Source organism: Benincasa hispida, chromosome 10, assembly GCF_009727055.1.
Source record: "Benincasa hispida cultivar B227 chromosome 10, ASM972705v1, whole genome shotgun sequence".
Classification (NCBI taxonomy): domain Eukaryota; kingdom Viridiplantae; phylum Streptophyta; class Magnoliopsida; order Cucurbitales; family Cucurbitaceae; genus Benincasa; species Benincasa hispida.
The window spans coordinates 37064305-37089528 of NC_052358.1; the positions used below are offsets into that span (position 1 = coordinate 37064305).

General features: G+C 36.6%; 1 long non-coding RNA gene across 1 annotated transcript; it reads left to right on the top strand.

Annotated features, from left to right (window-relative positions):
- Positions 1-2041: 2041 nt before the first annotated feature.
- Positions 2042-24701, top strand: LOC120087981. The gene is made up of 3 exons (XR_005484761.1): positions 2042-2219; positions 21859-21930; positions 24399-24701. It is a non-coding gene; the product is annotated as an uncharacterized LOC120087981 (long non-coding RNA).
- Positions 24702-25224: the final 523 nt, after the last annotated feature.

A 25224-nucleotide genomic window follows, 5' to 3' on the forward strand; every position in this document is an offset into this window, starting at 1 on the left:
GGTCCTCAATGTCAGTTGTCTTTATTGTCGGTTTTAAACCGACATTGAAGATAGGCTTTAATGTCGGTTTAAAACCAACATTAAAGACAATCGACATTAAGACTTTTTATAATATAATCTTTAATGTTGGTTGTCAACCGATATTAAAGCCCTTTAATATTGGTTTAAAACCGACATTAAAGACCAGAATTCTTGTAGTGCCGAGGTTTGTTGTCGTTGCAGTTTGTCCTAGAGTTAGGTAGGATAATCTGAGACGGGGTGTAAAAGTTCTAGTATCAGAGCTTGGTTAAGTTCTGTATTATGTTAGAAGGCATTGCATATCTTAAATTTAAATAATAAAAGTATGTTATGCATTATCATGTAGGAAATCATGCCTCGAGGTGGCAGAATACGTAGGTTGAGTGATATCAAAGCTCAAGAAGTCTCTGGTGGACAAAATATTGTGAAAGATGACATGGTTGGTGAATCCAGTCACCAATTGGAGAGCCCGAGCTATAATATCAATGATATTGAAGAGCAATTAATGTCAAGGATTGATCAAGGAGTAGCAGTTGGAATGAGAATGCTCTGAAATGATACAGAAAAGAATTTTAAAATTAAGCGACTGAAAGCTCTAGAGGCAACGACGTTCTCGAGAACAACTGATCCAGCTGATACCGAATTATGGATGAAAACACTAGAGAAATGCTTTGACGTAATGGGATGCCCGGAGGAAAGGAAGGTAAGGCTTGCTACCTTCCCATTTCAGGAAGTTGTGGGAGTCAATTAGAAGTATAGGTCTAGAGTCTGAGATAAATAGATGGAGTGAATTCAAGAAGTTGTTTTATGAAAAATATTACCCCCGATCTTATAGAGATGCAAAAAGAAGCGAGTTTCTAAAGTTAGTACAAGGATCAATGATGGTAGCGGAATGCCAGAAGAAGTATGTGGAAATCTCGAAGTATGCCACAACCATCATCAAAGATGAGGTTGATAGGTGTAAAAGATTTGAGGGTGGTTTAAGAGAGGAAATTCGAACTTCCACTACTGCAGTGCAATGGAGTGCATTTGGAAAGTTGGTAGAAGTTGCGTTGAGGAAAAACCAAGAAGGAATTTTAAAAAATTTTACGGAGTTCTTTGATGAACACTGTTGTTTTTTGGGAGATAAACAGAACCGAGGAAGTAGTACATGATTTTCACTGAGAGTGTCAAAATGGGGAAGTTTTAAACCTGCGCACCGTGGACCCTCGGGTTCCAGAACTAATTCGGATAGGTCTTTACATACCACAGGTAGCTCAGTTCGATGATCTAGATATTCACATGGTTAATGTACCTAGCAACAGAATAACTGTGGCTCTAGCCACGGGAGAAATCCACAATGTCAAAATTGTGGAAATTTTCATTAAGGACAGTGCTTTAAGGGTACAATGGGCCACATGATTAGAACAATCAGATGGAGACCCAAACTAGTCAAAGGCAACCAAATCTACAAGAAAAATCTACTGCAACAGGTAATGGGAAACAAAATAATGTGGAAAATTTGGGGGAACAAAAATTAAAAGGACAAGTTGGGAGACCCCGAATTCAGGGAAAATTGTTTGCCATATCTCAACAAGAGACACAGAAAATGCCAGGTGATGATTTAGGTATGTTACATTCTTTTGATCAATTAAGCATAAATTGATAGTTTCAGTTATCTTTTAATTAGATAGATCGAATTTCGAGGACAAAATTCTCAGCAAGGGGTAATAATTTGTAAGAACCCACTTAATGACCATGGGTTAAATACTAAAAGTAATTAAGTTAAATAAAAAGTAAACGAAAAGAAAAGAAAAGTAGGAACTTAGGTGTTGGTTAGGGGGGAAAAAAACAAAATTAATTTAAAAAGAAAATAATAAATTATGGCCGAAATTTTTGAGGAGGGGCTGTTGACATGTGGGAGTCATGTGGCAAGGAAGGAGGGTGTTTGGCTTTTGTTTTGTTTTGTTTTTTTTTTTTGTTGTTTTAAAAATAAATAAAAATAAACCCATTGAGAAATCCATGAAAACTTTAAGAGGGAGGGGAAGATAAAAGTACAGAGGAGATGCAAACCTTGGACGGAAATTATTGGCTCGAAGAAAGTAGAAGAAGAATATTGAAGGAAGAGGGGAATTGAAGAAGACCATGGGTGAATAGTTCATTTGGAGGGCAAATCGAGATCAGAGCGGCTTACTATCCAAATTTTACACTCCAAAAATTTGGTGAGTGGTTTATTTTATAAAATTATTTATTGTTTAACAAATATTATGAAATTTTATGAAAATTATCATTATATATGATTTCAAGCAAGTGTTATGTGTTTGTGTTTTTGTTAATTATGCTATAATTTTTATGATATTTTCATGGTTCTAAATATAATTGTGGTTTTCATATATTCTTAGATGTTTTATGTTTATTATGAAATCATGTATCGATTGGATATAATTTTAAATGTCAAAAGTGGCAAACATATTTTAAGATTTGATTTTTAGTTCACTAAAATTATACCCACGGTAATTACCCATTGCACTCACGTGAATGTGTTTCCATAGTATAGTCATGATATAGACGAGGCCTTTGGGATCCAGATTCGACTTTGGGCCGTGTGTTGGGGTGCTATGCCTTTTGGGGGTTTCTTTTCGTGTACATATGACCATGTTTCTCTGCTATTTACCTTGAGTTTACTCCCTGAATAGTATGATCATGTTTGCTCTGCCATGCATCTTACGCTTGCTCGTTTTATAGTATGACCATGTTTCTCTGCTATATACGTCAAGTTCTTCTGTATATAGTATGGCCATGTTTGGGTACTAATTTTAGTGTCAAGTTTTGTTATTCATGTTTATGTTTTCAACAGCAATTACTGATTTATGAAAATTATGGTGTTATAAAATTGCACGTATTCCAATCTCTATTATTTGGGGTTTTCAATCACCATTACATAGATTTTATACTATTATTATAGTATGTTTTTTTAGTAAAACTATCGTTCACTGGACTTGTTAGCTCAACCTTTCTTCCTATATTTTTTTTCCTATTATGTAATACTTCTTGAGCTTCTAGCTGATTACGTGATGTTTGCCATCTGTCTCATATAGTACTGTAGGTCTTCTTTGTATGTACTCATGTTCTTGTTAAAGTAAAAGTATGGTAAATAAGTGAGATTTTGAAGGGTTGCTTATATTGTTAATAGCTTAATGTGCTATATAAGTTATAATACATGCATGTTTTTATTCAAGTCAGGGCTATGTGATATGTTATATTTCAAGAATGAAGTTCGACAGTATAATTCACGGCACGCTCGAGGTCCGTTGTCGTCACAGTCTGTCCTAGGTTCAGGTAGGGTAATCTGGGACAGGGTGTGACAATTGCTTTTTCTTTTCAAAGTTATTTGGAATGACCCATCAAGCTCGTCAGTTGAATTTGGGATTATGTTAAAGATGAAGGAATCAAATTCTTGTAGCAGAAGCGAGTGATCATATATATCAATGAATTCAATTTTGGAACAACTAAAATACAGAGAAGAAATAGTGTAGAAAGGATAAATAGTAAACTAAAACTTAAGCATGCTTTCTTAATTCATAGAGAGAAAAGGGAAATAAAAGGCTTACCATTGAAGATTTCTTTCTTCATGAATTCTTCTTCGGTGAACACGATCTATTATCCTCCTCTCGAACACAATGATGTGAAAAACACCAACATTGGACACCACTACAAGTGTCTTCCTCGCTATCCTCAAGGCGAGAAAGTGAGGTAGAACTGTGGACTTGCCTTTCTTGATTTTCGTGAAGGAATTAGAGTTCTTGAGAGAGATTTTACGGAGGGAAAAGATGAATCGCAGAGAGAATTCAATTGTGTTTCACATGATGAACTGCTAACAACTCCTCTGTCTTTTCCTATATATGAGAGCTGAGGGGAGTTATAAGATAACTCCTTTTACAACGTGAAATAACTCTCAAGGGAGTTATTTTACAATTTAATTATATAAAATTAATATAATTAAATAAAAATATAAATAAAACTATATGTTATATCACATCTAATATATAATCTATAATTAATATTATGTCACATATAATATCAACTAACTTTATATTCTTCATATAACCTAAGTTTTAATATGAATCATATTCACATTAATTTTAACCTATAGTTTTTATATGAATATTATTCATATAATTAATATTTGAATCATATTCAAATATCTATCTCTCTCATTAAACTTTATAATATAAGTAATCAAATACATTATATTAATTATATCTCATACAATTAATTTCTTTAATTAATTTGAACAATTGAAATCAATAAAAAATTAATTGATTCTCATTAAACCCTTATCGAGCTAGCAACGAGACCCTATGGACTTATAGATTAAAAGCTTCAATAGTACGAGATTATAATTAAACTCTTTAATTAAATTAATCAACATCCATTAATTGTCGGTCACTTCACTAAAGATTGACAGCTGCACTTTTCGCATTGTAGATATATTTCTATGTCCACTGGATATAATCAATCAATAGTAAGTTGACCCTTCACAAATTGCTTGTAACTACAGCTAGGTCAAAATTACTGTTTTACCCCTGTAGTCACATCAAATTCCTTAAGTACTACCGATCCCCTCATTGAACAATTGGTCATAGATCAATTATATCTAGACCACTCTTTAGCCACTGAGAGAGTGAGGTGTCTCATTATCCAAGACTTAGAATCAGTCTTCAAGGGAACAATTGATCTACTTAACCTATGCAATGAGAAGAAGTGAATTCTTTCCTGTGTAACTATGTTTCTAGCTCCCCATTCGGACGAATCCCCAAAATGGTAGGCTTATTCAGTCGACGAATCTGACCACTCTCACCCATATAAATCAAAGGACCACCCTTATAGATAGGAGTTCATAACTCTTTCAAGATTAAGGTCAAGTCACCTATGGTTATCCTAGTGAAATGTAAGTCTTTTCAAGTAACAATGTATAATGAGAGACTAATCATTTCGTGGTCCGGTCTTATACAAACTCTTTGTATAGGATACCTCCACTCCCATATTTTCACGTGAATGATCAGGATCATATCATTTATAAAAATTTACAACAATTATAACAATTACAAAGTGGGTCATATCTATAGTGTCACTAGGATAAGGTACCCAACCTTATCCATCTACTACAGGTCTTTCAGGTTATTACTTAAACATGATTCATTTGTCCACATGTATATTTGAGCTACATTAAATAACCTGGTATCTTAGTTTATTGGTTTTGATTTAATGCAACTAAATGTAAATAAAATAACACTTTATTTTATTAAATAAATTATTCATCTGCACAAATAATTTACAAACTACGAAACCACGAGATTTAGGGCATCAACTTCAACAATCTCCTAGTTGTCTTAAAGCTAGTGGGATATAAAAGTACAAAACATAAATAGAGTACTGTACACAAAACAATAAACTAAGGCATGTGTTATATGTCTAGTAATATCTCCCATTTGCCCTAGACTAGATGATGCATGTCTAGTAGGCCCAAACTCTCCAGGCGACCCTCAAACATTTTAGTTGTAAGAGCCTTTGTAAATGGATCAACAACATTGTGTTCCTAAACTTCTTTCATGATGATCACGTCCCCTCGATGCACAATCTCTCGGATGAGATGATATTTGCGCTCAATGCTTCCCTCTCTTATGACTCCTAGGCTCCCTAGAGTTTGCCACAACACCACTATTATCACAATAAGGAGTGATGGACTTGGACATGTTAAGAACAACTTCCAAATCTGTCAAAAACTTCATGAGCCATATAGCCTCTTTCGCAGTTCCATAATCTGCTACATATAGTCAACAATGCGCGTCTCCAAACTACTGTTCCTCCATTAAAAGTGAACACTGATCCTGATGTGGATTTCTTAGAATCCCTATCAGTCTGAAAATCAGAGTCAATATATCATGTAAGGATCAAATCCTAGCTTCAAACACAAGCATGTAGACCCCATTCTTCAAAGATACTTGATGATGGTTTTAACTATTGTCCAGTGATCTAATCTTGGTTTGGACTGATCTACTAACAATCCCCATTACATAGCAAATATCAGGTCTAGTACATAACATTACATACATTGGGCTGCCAACAACCAATGATGCATTGTCTCATTTCCTCAGCTTCTTGAGGCATCTTAGGATATTGTTCCTTACACAATATAATTTCATGCCTGAAAGGTAATAAATCCTTTTTAAAATTGTGCATCGAATATTTCACAAGCATTTTTTCAATATATGATGCTTGAGATAAAGCTAACGTTTTGTTCTTACGATCCCTAATGACTTGGATCACTAAAACAAATTACGTCTCTCCCAAATATTTCACTTGGAATTGGGCCGCTAACCACATTTTAACATTTGTCAGTAGACCTACGTCATTCCCAATGAGTAGAATATCATCCACATACAACACTGAGAAAACTACTGAACTATTAATGATTTTTTTTTAGACACAAGACTTAACAACATTCTGGTTAAAACAATAAGATTTGAACGTAGCGTCAAATCTTATATTCTAAGATCGAGATGCTTTTTTCAATCCATAAATGGATCGATTAAGCTTTCAAACCATTTACTCTTGACCTTGTTTAATGAATCTCTCTGGTTATTGCATATAGACGATCTTCTCAAGATAACGATTCAGAAAGGCGGTTTTGACGTCCACTTGCCATATTTCATAGTCATAATATGTGGCAATGGACAGGAGAACACGGATAGAGTTCAAAATGGGAACATGTGAGAAAGTTTCCTCATAGTCCACTCCCTCAACTTGTGTATAACCTTTTACCACCAGACTAGCCTTAAAGGTTTGTACCTTCTCATCTATACCAGACTAGCCTTAGGGATCAATGTCCTAAGATACTTGAAGAGGTTGAGAAGATGAGACAGATTCCCTATGCTTCAGTTGTAGGAAGCTTAATGTATGCAATGTTGTGTACCAAACCCGACATTTGCTATACAGTGGGGATTGTCAGTCGGTATCAGTCCAATCTAGGATTTGATCACTGGATAGAGGTTAGGACGATCCTCAAGTATCTTCGGAGAACGAGAGACTATATGTTCGTGTATGAAGATAAGAATCTGATCCTTACAGGATACAAGACTCTGAATTTTAGACCGATAGAGATTCTTGCAAATCGATATCGGGGTCAGCCACTTGATCAGGAAGATTATGCATCACGGTGATTTATTAGTCACGAAGATCGCGTCGGAGCACCACATTGCTGATCCCTTTACAAAGGCTCTTACAACTAAAGTGTTCAAGGGTCACCTGGAGAGTCTGGGTCTGTGGGACATGCGACACCTTATCTAGGACAAGTGGGAAACGATACTGGGGTATGCCCTAGTTTATCGTATATTGTACATGTTTTATATTGTATTATACATTAGTCTCCCGAGGCATTAGAACAAGTGGGAGATTGTTGGATTGATATCTTAATTCTTCTAGAGTGTCGTTGTTTGTAATTTTAGACATTGTTTTATGAATAAAATAATTGTTATTTCATTATGGTATTTACTCATATCCAATAAACGAGGCTCCATGGTTATCTTATGTAAACTTAAGGATGTATATGGGATATACAAGTGGATCATTCCTTAAGTGATAATCTAAATAGGTATGTAGTATAAGGATTAAGGCGGGATACCTGACCCTATTGACACTACGGATATGACCCACTTTGTAGAGGATTTCAAGTGTTATAAACTATTACAGATGATAGATCCTGGCCATTCATGTGGAGACATGCGAGTGAGGGTGTCTTATACAAAGAGTTTGTATAAGACTGGACCACGAGATGACTAGATTCTGTATATAACGCCGTTGATATTGGAGACTTACATCTAACCTAAATGACCATAGGTGACACGACCTCAATCTTGAGTATCTTGGGAGCTCCTATCTTTGAGGGCGGTCCTTTGATTAGTATGGGTAAGAGTGGCCAGATTGCCAACTCAACATACCTACCTTTTTGGGGACTTGTTTGATCTAGGAGCTGGGAACTCACTTACACAAGATGAAATTCACTTCTTCCCCGAACTAAGGGTAAGTAGATAGATTGCTCCCTTAAGAGTTGATTCCGGGGCTTGAACATAGTGGCCAAAGCTTCTCTTTGGAAGAGAGGACTCAATCATAGTAGGACTATGACTTATGTTCACTAGAGGATTCAGTGGTACTTAAGGTGTTAGATGTAACTATAGGGGCATAATGGTTATTGGCCGAGCTATACTTTAGAGCGATCTGCGAAGGGTTGTCGCGTTGTTGATTGGTTAAGATGGACTCATAATATATCTATGGTAAAGAGAGTTCAACTGTCGGTCTTTAGTGGAGTGCTTGGCAATTAACGGATGGTGGATACCGTGACTAAAGAGTCTAATAAGTTATTCACGTACTGTTGGAGCTTCGAGCTACAGGTCCATAAATTCCTCTTGGTAGCTCAATGGATTCAAGTTGAGGTTCAGTTCTTGGTGTTGATTTGAAATATTCAAATTGACAAGAGGTGATTAGATTATATATGATATGATCGGTATGGTGTGTGAGATACATCAAGTAGAAGATTAATGTAAATGAGATTTACATTAAGAGCCATGGAATATAAAAAGAGCTATGGTTTATATATTTCATGAAATGAAATATTAAAACTATATGTTATAAATATATTTTGGTAAGTTAGTTATCATTTATATTTATAATAATATTAATTATTGGATAATTATTATTTTTCTCTAATAATCAATTGAGTGGGAGGTTATTGGTGGTTTCATGGTAACTGTGAGATAAAAGGGTAAATGTTTTCCTAATTTTAGTAATGTTTATTTGAGATTTTTCAATCTTGGAAAATTCTCACAGAGATGTTGTCAAGTAAATCAGATGATAACTACCTTATCATATAATATATACTAATTTATTTAATAAAATATTTAATATGTATTCATATGATAACTACCTTATCATATAATATATATTAAACTATAGGTTATATCAAATACAACATACCTTGCTCTCACTAATGACTTTTAATATATCACATTTATATTAATTTTAACCATATGAATCCTCCACTTAATTTATCTCATATACCATACCGATCATATCATATATAATCGAATTATCTCTTGTCAATTTGAACATTTCAAATCGATAGCAAGAACTGATCCTCAACTTGAATCCATTGAGCTACCAAGGGGACCTTATAAACTTGTAGCTCGAAGCTCCAATGGTATATGAATAACTGACTAAACTCTTTAGTCACGGGATCCATCATTCATTAACTGCCAGACACTCCACTAAAGACCAACAGCTAAACTCTCTTTACTGCAAATATATTATGTGTCATCTTAACCAATAAACAATGCGACAACCCTTCACAGATCGCTCGTAAGTACAACTCAGCCAATAACTGTTATGCTTCTGTAGTTACATCTAACTCCTTAAGTACCACTGAATCCTCTAATGACCATAAGTCATAGTCCTACTATGACTGAATCCTCTCTTCCAAAGAGAAGTTGTGACTATTATGTTCAAGCCCAGGAATCAGCTCTTAAGGGAGCAATCTATCTACTTACCCCTGCTTTGGGGAAGGAGTGAATTCCATCTTGTGTAAGTGAGTTCCCAACTCCTAGATCGGACAAGTCCCTAAAAAGGTAGGCATGTTGAGTTGGCAATCTGACCATTCTCACCCATACTAATCAAAGAATTGCTTTCAAAGGCAGGAGTTTCCAAAACACTCAGGATTGAGGTCGTGTCACCTATGGTCATTTAGGTGAGATGTAAGTCTCTAGTATCAACGATGTTATATAAAAAGTATAGTCATCTCGTGTTCTGATTTTATAGAAACTCTTTGTATAGGACACCCCCCGCTCGCAGTCTCCACATGAATGGTCAGGATCTACCATCTGTAGTAGTTTGCAACACTTGCAAACCTCTATAAAGCAGGTCGTATCCATATTGTCACAAGGATCAGGTATCCCACCTTAATCCTTATACTACAGACCTATTTAGGTTATCACTTAAGGCATGATCCACTCGTATATCACCATATACATGCTTAAGTTTACATAAGATAACCATGGAGCTTAGTTTATTGAATATGAGTAAATGCCAGAATAAAATAATAGTTATTTTATTCATAAAACAATATGTATAATTACAAACAACGAGACTTCGGGAGAATTAAGACACCAATCCCAACAATCACCCAGTTGTCCTAATGCCTCGGGAGTCTAATGTACAATACAATATAAAATATGTACAATACATATTAAACTAGGGCATACCCCAGTATCATCTCCCACTTGCCCTAGACAAGATGCCGCATGTTCCGCAGGCCTAGACTCTCCACGTGACCTTCGAACACTTTAGCCATGAGAACTTTTATAAAAGGATCAACAACGTTGTGCTCCGATGCGATCTTTGTGACTATCACATCACCATAATGCACAATCTCCCTGATCATGTGGTACTTTCGCTCTATATTCTTACCCCGACGATGACTCCAAGGCTCCTTTGAATTTAACACAGCCCCGCTGTTATCACAATATAGAGTGATAGAAAACTTCATATTTGGAAAACCTTCCTAATCTGAAAGGAATTTCCTTAGCCAAACAACTTCCTTAACTGCTTCACAAGCGGTTATGTATTCGACTTCCATAGTGGAATCCGCGATGCATCCTTGCTTGATGTTTCACCACACTACAACCTCTCCATTCATAGTGAAAACTGACCCCGATATCGATTTGCGAGAATCTCTATCGGTCTGAAATTCAGAGTCTGTGTATACTGTAAGGATCATATCTTTATTTCCATACACGAGCATGTAGTCCTTCGTTCTCCGAAGATACTTGAGGATCGTCTTGACCGCCGTCCAGTGATTAAATCCTGGATTGGACTGATACCGACTGACAATCCCTACTACATAGCAAATGTCGGGTCTGGTACACAACATTGCCTACATTAAGCTTCCTACAACTGAAGCATAGGGAATCCATCTTATCTCCTCAACCTCTTGAGGTGTCCTAGGACATTGATCATTAGACAAAACGATTCCATGCCTGAAGGGTAATAAACCCCTCTTGGAATCCTTCATTTTATACATGATCAACATTTGATCCATGTACGATGCTTGAGACATGACTAACCGTTTGGTCTTAGAATCTCGAATGATTTGGATCCCTAGAACGTACTGTGCCTCACCGAAATCTTTCATTTGAAACTGGGCAGCTAGCAATTTCTTAATGTCAGTCAGATACCCTACATCATTCCCAATGAGTAAGATATCATCCACACACAGTGCCAGGAAAGCTACTGATCTGTTGATGATCTTCTTGTAAATACAAGGCTCATCAACATTCTGATCAAAGCCAAATGACTTGACCACAGTGTCAAATTTGATCATGATCTAGATGCTTATTTTAGCCCATAAGTAGACCTATTAAGCTTGCAAACTTTTTGCTCTTGATCTGGAACTATGAACCCCTCTGGTTGAGTCATATAGATGGTTTCCTCAAGATTACTATTAATAAAGGCAGTCTTGACGTCCATTTGCAATATTTCATAATCATAAAATGTGGCTATAGACAGGAGTATCCTGATAGACTTGAGCATGACAAAGGTGAGAAAGTTTTCTCATAGCCAACTCCCTCAACCTGGGTATAACCCTTTGTCACAAGTCGAGTCTTAAAGATTTGCACCTTTCCATCTACACCTCTCATTCGCTTATAGATCCACTTACACCATAGGTCTTATCTCATTAAGCGGATCAACAAGCTCCAAGACGTTATTGAAGTACACAGACTCCATTTTCTGGTTCATGGCCTTAACCCATTCATCCTTGTCAACATCCTCCATTGCTTTCTTAAAAGACAACGAATCCTCAACCCCATCATTTGAAATGACGTTCTGGGCTTCAGTCAAGCCCATGTAGCCATCCGATGGGTTTATAACCCTTCCACTACGTCGAGGTAGTGTCAACTCTTGAGCTGATTGACTAGATGTTCCGACCTCAACAACTCTTGTTGATCTTTTGGCCTGTTCAACAACGCTTGTTGAACCCTCAAGAGTCCCAGTCTCACTAGAAATCTCACACAAAACGAGCTTAGTTGGTGGCTTATGATCAGCGATGTTGACTTCTTGCAAGAAGATACCATTTGTAGAAACAAACACTTTTTTCTCACTCAGATCATAGAAGTATCCACCTTTCGTTTCCTTAGGGTAGCCTACAAAGAGGCAAACCTTCGAACGCAGTTCCAACTTCTTTGGGTTAGGCGCTAACACATGTGCCAGACAGTCCCAAATCCTGAAATGGCGTAAACTACCTTTACAACCTCTCTATAACTCAAAAGGTATTTCAGAAACACTTTTCGAGGGAACGTTGTTCAGGATATAACATGCAGTCTCCACTGCAAAATCCCAAAACGAGTTTGGAAGATGAGCATAACTCATCATAGACCAAACCATGTCCAACAAGGTTCTATTTCTCCTTTCCGATATACCATTCTGTTGAGGTGTACTAGGGGTCGAGAGTTGGAATGCAATCCCATGTTTTATCATATAGTTATGGAATTGGAGGTCTATATACTCTTCACCACGATCAGATCGTAGAGTTTTTATCTTCTTATATAATAAGTTTTCAACTTCAGCCTTATACTCCTTGAATTTGTCAAGGACTTCAGAATTACGTTGCATTAGGTAGAGATACCCGAATCTTGAATAATCATCTATGAAAGAGATGAAATATTCATACCCATCCTAAGCTCTAACATTCATCGGACAACAAAAGTCTGAATGTATAAGCTCCAAGGCTTCCTTGGCTCTGTAACCTTTTCAAGTAAAAGGTCGTTTGGTCATTTTGCCTTCAAGGCATGATTCACACACCGGCAAGGAGTTTTGTTCTAAACTCTTTAGAAATCCACTTTTCACCAACTTTTCAATTCTATTGAGGTTGATGTGACCTAACCTTAGATGCCAAAGATGGGTGTTTTCCTTAGGAAAAAACTTTTGGTCTTTTAGCTATTGTTGTCGTACTGAACATTTCAATGTGAAACAAGACTTTTATGACTAATGGCCTTAGTACATATAAGTTACTTTCCATTGAACCATAACCAATCTCCATACCATTCTTGAAAATAAACACTTTATTCTCAGAAAAGGAGACAGTATACCCTTGTTCAATGAGACAAGAAACCGAGATTGAAACAAAAACATTATCTAGTAATATATAACATTTCTTGTCAACAAATAACTTCAACTTGCCTACAACAACAATTGAAACAACTTCACCAGTATTGACTCATAGAGTCATCTCTCCCGGTGGCAACGTTTGCCAGGAAATGATTCTTGATAAGAGGAACTGACATGATTGGTAGCACCCGTATCAAAGATCCAGGCAGAATCATCATTCTCTACCAAACACGTCTCCAAGACCAATAAATTAGATTTACTGTCTTTCCTCCTTTTTGGAGAGCAGTGGGATTAGTGTCAGAACAACTGACACTACAAGTTTTGCATCCATCCTTTTGTGCTTGACAAGTAAGAACCGACGTTCAAACAAATCTTGCAACAAGTCCATGATCTCGCGTGCAATGACCATGTGCTTAACCCTTGTCCAAAATATCAGGTATGTTAGCTAAAATATGAATTCGGGCCAATGAATTAGCCTTCATCCACACCTCATAGGTATTGCGAACACTTCGCGGTGCATCAAGGGTCGGGACTTGAGGACAATCCTCAACCATGACAAATTCGAGGTTGTTTGCCATGAAATACGTTTTACACAATTCTTTCCACTGTATATAATCGGTCATATTAAAAGCACTAACGAAAATACTAACGAGTTGCTGAAAAGAAAAACACATTGACCTACGTTAGGTTTTAAGCAAATACCTGTTGTAGAACAAACAACATCCAATAAGGTTTTAGCAAAACTAATATGAACCCCGTGTGACATCTAGTTTCGAAATGATACTTCAAAGGTTTAGGATAAAAGCCTCCGAAGGGAGGTCAATTATCCCTCCTCTGAATTATGAAGTTCTCAACCAGTCATTAATACGAGAATAACTCTTGCTTCTATAATGACTAGCCATCATTGATTTGGTCAAGAGATCACTAACTTACTTAATAATCTCCTATAAGTTTGATCCACCATTTTAGGCCCTAAAGATCTGCCCCAAGCAGCCAATCCGAAGGGAAAAAATTCGATTGGGGCAAAACCTAAAGCGACCCTATCCATTTCTGGAGTTCACCTTGATCTTGACCAACTGCACAAAACCCATTCGAAATGAGACGTTCCCAGGGCGCCACGAGGGAGTACAGAATGATCTCACGATGTGAACCAATGACAGAGACCATAGGATGTGTTGACACACACCATTCACCCACTTGCTATAAACACTCTCTCCATCCACCTTCATATTGACTCATACAAGCATCATCCGAAGGAATATGCTCCCATGGTACCACGAGGTCAAGCATGAATCTCATGGTGTGAACATACAGGGAGAAACGTGAGCGGAATCATAGACATATCAGATATATCTCATCCTCCCACTAAGTACTTTATAACCTAGGGTTTAGTTTACTTAGAAAAAACACGGCTAAGGATTTTAACTAAGTGATTTTTAGGTTTTCCCAAGAGTAACTTTTACCTTGGTTAGTTAAACAACTTTTGATCATCATCATTAAACTCTTTACTAGAGTCTTTGATCAATTGTCGCATGCTTATAGAAAATCTATCTAATTCACCTATCCAGGTAGGTTCCGAATAAGGGGTGTTTCGTTTTCGTCAGCTTAAGAACCCCAGCCTAGACAGAACCCACCTTAGATAAAAGGTCCCTTATAGATAGATTTAAAACAAATTTATTCTTTTATGCCAATCAATTTAATCATGTTAAACGATTTTAAAAGATTAATCTAGGTTACTAAACTCTTTAGAATCATTTGAACTTAGGTCTATCTCAATCCAGTTTTAAAACCCTTTTAAAAAAACTTCAAATCAACCTATGTCCGCATGCAACTCTTTCTTATCGATTTTAGTTCTAATTTTCTTTATAACACTTATAAACGGAAACAACCAAAACCACAATGCAAAGCTAAGACATGCAAGGCATTCATAACGATTACAAACAACCTAAGTGTTAGGATCAATGCATTGTTCATTCATTGTTACTTCTTTTATATAACACTTACACAAAAATAACAACGAAACAAGCACAACATGCTTCCATTCACCCTTTGACTATACACTTATAATAAAAGGATGATGCATGATAATGCTCATTACATGCAAAATAGAACTCTTATATTTCATGATGCATGCGCATGCTTTCATGTAATTTTTTCATGCTAGATTATAACATTTATAATACATGATGCATGAATAACTACACAACCTAAGGTGGGTTTTTAATTGCATAACCTAATGTGGGTTTTTAATTGCATAACCTCATCCCAAATTGATGCTACTTCCAGACTTCACTATCCGACAGCATCTCCTCCTCTTGGAACTTCATGATCAACGCATGGTCTTGCTACCGATGCATGGCCTTCATGATCAATGCATGATCTCCCCAAGTCTACCTTCTAACACTCTTCCTTACGTTCTTTGAAGAGGATTTGGCTTGTGAATTGAAAAGACATCTTGTGGCGGTATTTATATGTCAAACGAACCAATCCTTCTCATCTCTTAAGGCCTTAAATGCATAACGCCTCCTACTTTGGAGTGTTTGCACCATGTTTTGTCACCACCTACTCCCTTAACATTCACCTGCTCTCATGCCACTGACCTACTTGAGTTGTCTTCCTCATGCATAACACTCTCTTTGCATGAATCTTTATTCATCCAGCTCCTACTAACTCAAGTTTCAACCTTCTCTCACTATAGCCATTTGTCTGGGTGAGCTCATCAGCCTTGCATAACACAAGCTTCAGCACCGCTCCATCATTTAGTCCATCGTGCAGCTTTTGCACTTCATCGCATAGCTTCATCGTCTAATGAATCCCTCGCTGTTGCATAATATTCAGCCCTCTCCCTGTAATCGTCTAGTGCCTGTGTCCATCACATAGCACTAACACCCCATCGTGTAGCTCAATCGTTTAGTAAACTCTCGCTTTCAATGATCTCACTCTCAGCGATCTCATTCTCAACGATCTCACTCACAACGATCTCGTGTATAACCTATTGCATAGCTGCTGCGCCTATCGTTTAGTTCCATCGTGTAGCATTGACGCCTTATTGTGTAACGCGTCTGCTTATCATGTAACACTCATGCTCATCGTATAGCGTCATTGTGTAATGCTATCGCTCAGCACCCGCACATCGTCTAGCACTCAGCTTATCATCTAGCGCCCGCTCATCGCTTAGTGCTATCGTCTAGCGTTATCGTTTAGTTTTCACACTTATCGTCTAACACTTACATTGATCGTATAGTGCTTAACGCCTATCGTGCAGCTCTATTGTCTAGCACATCACTTCACATCGCTTAGCTTCGCCTACAACTATACGATCGTCTAGTGCATCACTCAGCACCCGCACATAGCTATATGATTGTCTGCCCAACGCCTTATGCTCAATATCTTGCTCTCTCTGCTCTCGCTCAGCAGCCTCAATGCATGAGAAACTCTTGACCACATCGCTTGCCAATGTTGCGGCCAACATGCGTCAACCCTCATAAATCCATGGTTGCCTTCGGCTTCGTGGTACACTTAGCCTCATTAGAGCCTTATGCGTTAATGCTTCGTTAACGCCAAATGCTTGGTCTCTTTTTGACTTTACACTTATTCAAATTTCACTAATTAAGGCTTAATTCAAAGCAACTGAAGGAAAATCTCTTTAACACATAGATATTTTCTTCTCTTCAATATAGGATTTAACTTATACTTAGTTAATTCCCTTAATTCCTTGCTTAAGTAGAGAAATCGAGATTCAGATTTCACAATTACTTCCTTCTTAAGAGAATTTCGTCCTCGAAATTTACTCGAACCAATTTTGGTTTAAGCTTTCACAACAATCTTTGTTGTAAACTCTTATAACCCTATCTACTACTACACTTCCATTACGCAACTCTGATATTATTTCCTTTAGTTTGTTCAACGATATTTCTCCTAGCCATCTCTTAGCTAGTGTCTGAACCAAACCATCTGCAAATAACCTTTCTTTCTCAAACTTAAAATGAGAATAAATAAATTCATTCTTACCTTCCTTGGTAGATCTTTAGGTAGCGTGAGTTCCAGCTCCGGTTGCCTACTAGATCCTGCCACTTTTGCTATTGCTTTTAGTCTCACTTTGACTAATTTCTTAGGTTTCTCTTTAAACCTTTACTCTACCACACTTCCCTTTGGTTTTACTGATCTCAAACCTCAGGTTTTCTAAACACAACCCTTCGATTTCGAAGAAAAATTTATGCTTTGATACCAAACTAGTATCAACTCAATCTAACCTTTCCCCGGTTTTACGAAAACCTTTTCTCTGATTCTTGGCTAACTCTTCAATTTTCCCAGAAACTTATGCTCTGATACTAAGTTGTCATGCCCTGCCCTGAGCCTCTTGAGCCTGAGGAGAGGCGTGAGGGACAACGGATACCACCTTTTTGTGATACCTACTGCCCATCTAAACCTCGTTTACCCTCAATAAACTTTAAGTGATGGAAATAAATAACAACTGATTGATTATGCCAATTTTATTACAACAATGTAATGTTTATACAACTCTAAGACTTAACTACAAAGTTTACAACAACAACTCTTAAAACCCCGGAAGTGTGACAGTGGCTGTGGCAGACCTTGACCTTAGCAGGACCTTGAACTCCTCACTATTTGCTACCTGGGAAGAAAAAACATGAAAGAAAAGAATGAGCTTCACAAAGCTTAGTGAGTGGTAAGTAACTTCTAGAGTCTATTTCAACTCATACATAATACAAGAATATCACAACTATGAGGTTAATACTAAAACCTCAGCCTTGAATGAGTCTGATCTCAAACTCTTTCTACATGCATGGTATATAGTTAACTGACACTAATCATAAACACTTACTCTCTTGTGTTCCCTTTTGTTCCATATGTGCACCTAACTCCCCAGTTATGGACTCAGAAGCTAGGCTTGCCGGCCCTCTGACCATCCCATAGGCTCAGGGACTAGACCTCTCGGTCCCCTGACCATCCTGTGAGGTTCCACTCGGGCTCAGGAACTAGGTCTATTGACCCCCTGACCATCCCGATCACATAATCTTATTCTCATGCTAAATACTCATTCATAACATAAGCATATACAATTTACTCTAATAGATATGCTTTAAGACTTAAGGGAAAGCACTACTCACCTTGGATAGGTAGGAATCTTCCTTTTTAGAAGTTCCTTGATCTTCTCGAGCTTCTGTTTTGAACCCAAAATTCTAGATTTAACTTTAAGCTCAGATTACTCATAATTACAAGCATTATCTCGAGATACTTCCTTCTACAAACATGCTCGAAAATGACTTAGGAAACTTACCTTAAAATTTTAGCGTGGAAATATTCGTGGTTTGGCCAAAATCTTCAAATCATCAAGACTGGCTCAAGCTTACCCGAGAGCTCGACCATTCTGTCTTTTCCTTACTTCAGCTTGATTCCTTGGAACTTCTTGTCCAACAGTCCTACTAGGAAAACAAGACTTTTAGAGCTTTTAGGTGGCTTTAGAATTACTCAAAACACACGAGTATTCTGGGAGAACTTCTCGTTTCAAGTTAATGCTACTTTTAGACTTCATTGTTCGACGACATCTCCTCCTCTTGAAACTTCATGATCAATGCATGGTCTTGCTACCAACGCATGGCCTTCATGATCAATGCACAGTCTCCTCTAAATCTACCTCTCAATACTTTTTCTTATGTTCTTTAAAAAGAGGCATCTTGTGGTGGTATTTATAGGCCAAAGGAACCAATCGTTCTCATCTCTTAAGGCCTCCAATGCATGACACTTTCTACTTTGGAGTGTTTGCACCATGTTTTTCCATCACCTACTCCCTTGACATTCACCTAGTCTCATGCCACTCACTTACTTAAGTTGTCTTCCTCATGCATAAAACTCTCTTTGCATGAATCTTTATTCGTCTAGCTTCTACTAACTCAAGTTTCAATCTTCTCTCAGTACAGTCATTTGTCTGGGTGACCTCATCACCTTTACATAATGCAAGCCTCAACACCGCCCCATCGTTTAGTCCATCATGCAACTTTTGCACTTCATCGCACAACTCCATCGTCTAATGAATCCCTCGCTGTTGCTTAACATTTAGTCCTCTCACTGTCTCTTGCTGTAATTGTCTAGTGCTTGTGTCCATCGCATAACACTAACGCCCGATCGTGTAGCTTAATCGTTTAGTAAAACTCTTGCTCTCAACGAACTTGCTTTTAGCGATTTCATTCTGAACGATCTCCTCTAAATGATCTCGCTCTAAACGATCTCACGCATAGGTTATTGCATAGCTACCGTGCCTATCATTTAGCTCCATCATGTAGTGCTGGCGTTTTATCGTGTAACGCGTCTGCTTATCGTGTAATGCTTGCGCTCATCGTATAGCGTCATCGTGTAATGCTATCGCTCAGCGCCCGCGCATCGTCTAGCGCTCAGCTTATCATCTAGTGCCCACTTATCGCTTAGTGCTATCGTATAGTGCTATCGTCTAGCACCATCGTTTAGTTTCCACACTTATCCTCTAGCGCTTACACTGATCGTATAGTGCTTAATGCCTATCGTGCAGCTCTATTGTCTAGCACATCATTTCACATCGCTTAGCACCGCCTATAGCTACATGATCGTCTAGCGCATCACTCAGCGCCCGCACACAGCTATATAATCATCTGCCCAACGCTTTATGCTCAATATCTCGCTCTCTTTGCTTTCGCTCACGCAGCCTCAATGCATGAGCAACTCTTGGCCACGCCCCTTGCCAATGCTACGGCCAACATGCGTCCACCCTCACAAACCCATGGTTGCCTTCGGCTTCGTGCTACACTTAGCCTCATTAGACTTTACACATAGCTATTAATGCTTCCTTAACGCCAAACGCATGGTTTCTTTTTGACTTTACACATAGCCAAATTTCACTAATTAAGGCTTAACTCAAAGCTACTGAAGGAAAATTTCTTCAACACTTAGAAATTTCCTTCTGTTCAATATAAGATTTAACTTATACTTAGTTAATTTCCTTAATTACCTGCTTAAGTAGGAAAATTGAGATCCGGATTTCACACAAACCAATAAACTAACATCCAAGGTTATCATTGTAACATAAACATGTATGTGGAGACATACAGGTGGATCATGTTTAAGTGATAACCTAAATGGTTTGTAGTATATGCATAAGTTTGGGTACCTTATCCTGGTGACACTACGAGCATGACCCGCTTTGTAGGTGTTACAATTGTTGTAAAGTGCTATAAATGATCTGATCTTGATCATTCATGTATTAGATATACAAGCGAGGATATTCTATACACAGAAGTTTGTATAAGACCGGACTATGAAATGTTTAGTCTTATTATATAACACCATTCATAATAAAGACTTATATTTAACCAGTATGACCATAGGTAACATGACCTGAATGCTGAGTGAGTTATGAACTCCTGCTTATGAAGATGACCCTTTAATTTGTATGGGTGAGAGTGGCCAGATCGCCAACTCAACAAACCTGCCATTTTAGGGATTTGTCTGATTGGGAAGTTGGGAATACAGTTACACAGGATGAAATTCACTCATTCCCCGAAGTAGGGGTAAGTAGATNTCTTGAACAATGTGGCGTCATATCCTCTCATGAGCCGAGAGGGGTTTAGTCATAGTAGGACTATGATCTATGTTTATTAGAGGGATCAGTGGTACTTAAGGAGTTAGATGTAACTACAGGGGAAAAACGGTAATTTGGCCTAGCTGTACTTACGAGCAATTTGTGAAGGGTCATCTTACTATTGATTGGTTATATCCAATGGACATAGAAATATATATGTAGTGCGAAGAGTGCAGCTGTCGGTCTTTTGTGAAGCACTTGCCAGTTAATGGATGGTGAATAATGTAATTAAAGATTTTAATTAATTATTCATGTATCTTTAAAGCGTCAAGCTACAGGTTCATGAGGTCTCCTTGGTAGCTGAAAAGAATTTAGTTGAGAATCAGTTTTTGGATTAATTTGAATTGTTCAAATTAATAGGGGAATTTAATTATATATGATATAATTAAATTGTTTCAATTATATATGATATAATTGTCATAATGTATTTGATACATTATAGTTTAATGAGAGGGAATAAATATTTGAATGAGATTCAAATATATTTTCTATGAATGTGATTCATAGTTGTTAAATTTAATATAAATGAGATTTATATTAAATGCCATTAAAAGAGAAAAGAAACTATAGTTTATATTGTATGTGATACAATATTAAAACTATAGGTTATATGTTATATTTGATATAACATATAATTTAATATAAATATAATATGATAAGTTAGTTATCATATTCATTTATATTATTTATTATTATTACAAGAATAATAAGGAAAGAAGTTACAACTCCCTTCCCCATTTTTTCTCCCCACCCACTTTTGTGGGGTGGTTATTCATTTTAAGATGAGAATAAAAAATTTTTTTTTTTCTTCTTCTACGTTGAACTTGGTTGAATGTTTGAGAGTGTTATTACAAAATAGTTCTATGAGTTCTTGTGTGATAAGCTTTCAATCTTCTTCCTCCACCTTAAGACTGTTCCCTCCAAACCAAAATAGTTAGAGCCCACCACTCCCAGGTTCTCACCTTGAGAATATTGAGGACTCCATTGTAATTGTGTTTGGGTTTTTATTCGAGGTTTCGTTAAAGAAGGTCTTCAAGAGGTTCGTGACTGTTCGAGGGATTCGTGAAGAAAAGAGTTCTACAAAGGTGATATTTCTTGAACTATTTTCTTGTAATAGTATGCTATAATTTATTTTAAATGCACATCTATTGTATGTTTATTGTAAACATAGTATTCGATAATTAATGGAATTTGGTTGATCCGCTTCCGCTCAAGGTTCTCCTCACAAGAGATCCTTCACGTGGGACAGTTTTGTTTCCAGTGTCTTTCCTGGTTGCAGTGGAAACTATTGAGTTTTATGTCCTAAAACTCATGGTTTGTAAACAATAAACTCATTATGTTAATCGATAAAGTTGTTATTGAATATATGAATTGCTTATTTTGTTTTAGAAATAAATCCAATAAACTCAAAAGATCCATGACTATTACATGAGTACTTGAACTTTATGTGGAGATATAAGAGTGGATCAGGTTCGAGTAAATAGTCAAAATGATCTATATTATACAAATAAGGTTGGGTGCCCTATTCAGGTAACACTATCGGATGGGGCCCACTTTGTAGTTGTTACAAGGAGTTGTAAAATGCTACAAACGAAGTAATCCTAATTCATTTATGTGGTGACACGAGGAGTGGGGGCATCCTATGTAATGAATTTGTATAAGATTAGACTAAGAAATAAATCACTCTTACTTTATAAAGTTGTTTACTGTTTAAGACTGACTATTTTATAACAATGATCTAGGTAACTTAACCTTAATCCTGAACAAACTATAAACTCTTGTTTATTCGGGATATATCCCTAAATTTGCATAGGTAAGGGTTGGTCAACAGTGCTGGCTCAATAATCCTCCCATTTCAGAGGTAAGACCAGGTAGATAGTTGGGGACATAGGGTGCAAGATGAAATTCACTCTTACCCGCTTTCATAGATAATAGAGAGGTTGTTCCTTTAAGTGCTGACTTTGGGTCTTCAACAATGGGTCTTAAAATCTCATTTGCCCGAGAGGGACTCGGTTTGATGATCGGATCACAAACCAATTGTTCATTAGAAGATCAGCGAGACTTAAGGAACAAGGGGTAATCTCAGGGGCTAAATAGCCTTTTGACCCAACCGTTATCACGGACAACTTGTGAAGGGTTAACTTACGAATTATGGTTATATCGAGTGGACACAATATATCTACAGTGCGGGAAATGCAACTACATATTGGGCTTTAGTGGAATGACCCGGTAGTTAACGAATGGGGAGTTAATTCAGTGTAAAGAGTTTAGTCAATTAATTTCGGATTGTTGGAGCTCATGATCTGTAGGTCCATTAGGTCCCCATACTAGCTCACAAACGGATCAGCCTTAGAATAGCATGATAAGTTGATTCGAAACGTTCAAATTTGAATTAAGGAAATTAGTAATTATATGTGATATAATTACACGTTTAATTTTGGATTAAACGTAAATGGAGAATCAGTTAATATATAAATATGATTTAAATATTAATTTCGTGAATAGGGATTCATGATAATTGAATTAGTAATAAATTAATTTCATATTTGATATTAAATTAATAGAATTAATTAAAATTTTTAATTAATTATTAATTATTAGTTTTATTAAAAATTTGATTATTGAATTAATTTTTGTAAAATTACTAAAATTTCAATTTTAATTAAAGAATTAAAATTGGAAAAAGTTTTGATTTTGAAAATCAATTTCAAAATAAAAAAAGGGAAATTGAAAATAGGAAAATCCAAATGTGGGATTTTCCCACTTTTAAGCAAGAAGGTTAGTCACCTTCTTACACATAATTCCACCACCAAATTCAAGGAGTTAGAATCGCTTGAATTGATCAGTTTTGCATGAGAGTCATGTAATAAAAATATTCTTCATTGAGTGGAAAAGAACAAGCAATTGCTGAATTGCTGAGTGTTTGAAGGTTGAAGAAGTTGTTCTTCAACAAGTTGAAAAACTAGAAAACCTCTCCTCCAATTCTCTAAGTTCAAGCTTCTTTTGAGTCTCACAACTCAATCTAAGGCTCTTAGAGAATAGTAAGGAAGCTCCAGTGGTGGTCCATAGTAAGAATTGGAGAAGAATGCAGCTGAATTTTGAGTTTGAACAGGATCTTCAAAGGTATGTAATGAAACCCTCTTGATACCCATGAACATGCTTATTTTGATGTCAAAATTGAGGAATTAGAATGCTTAATGATCCTGTTTTCTTCTGCTGCATGTTTCTGTATTTCAAAAATTGGTATCAGAGCATCATTTAAGCATTAAATTCGAGTTAATTTTGGTTTATTTTGATGTCAAATTGTGGAATTAGAATGCTTATCCTGATATCAAAGATTTTTAATGAAGTTAGAAGAAAAGAATCCAGGTTTATTATCTTTTTTCCGACTTATTATATGACCTATCAATGATAACTTCTATCCCTGATAACATGAAAATAATGGAAGCTATTGGTGATAGACTCCAACTATTGATAGAAGCTATCATTGATAGACATCAATCAATTATGTTTCTCTTGTAATCTGGCTTAGTTGTTTATTTTATTATTTTAGGTACATTCATTGCCTTTGAAGCTGACATAAATGACAATTTTAAATATTGTTATATGGCTATTGGAGCATCAATTGAGGGTTGGAAGCATTGTAGGCCTAATATATTGGTTGATGGGACGTTCTTGACATGTAAATATGTTAGGACTCTTTTGACGTCTTCAACAATTGACGGTAACAATCAGATTTTTCCTCTTACTTTTAGTATTATTGACTCTGAAAATGATGCATCCTGGAGATGATTTTTTTAGAATCTAAAGAAAAGTTTTGGGGAACGAGAAGGATTAGTTATTATTTCTGATCGACATTTTAACATTCCAAATGGTGTTATGAATGTTTTTCTAAATGTTGAGTATTGTGCTTTTTTACGACACCTTTTACAAAATATGAAGTTGACTTATAAGAATTCTTTAATTTATGACATATATTATAGTTGTGCAATAGCCTATACAATTGTTAAAATTTCCAAGAGGCCATCCTTCTCATTCGGATGTGATATCAATTCATTCATGTGCCCCTTATGAAGTCGGGGTGTTACACAAGGTCTCCACTTTTTTCTTTAAAGCTTTAAACCTCTCCTCTGCCTCTTCCATATAAGGCCGAGGCCGAGATGGGCTTAGGGTAGGAGGATTATCCATTGAATGTTTCTTTATTCTCGTGGAATTTGCTATTGATCAACATTGTAATCATCGCGTCTATCCATCTTGTCTTAAGACCCCGATGCAACTTTGAAATTTGCGAAGGTTGTAAATTCTCATCCTCACAGACGACACCAACTATTGATGGTAAAATCTAGACAAGAAGACTCATCTGACCTTCACATACACTC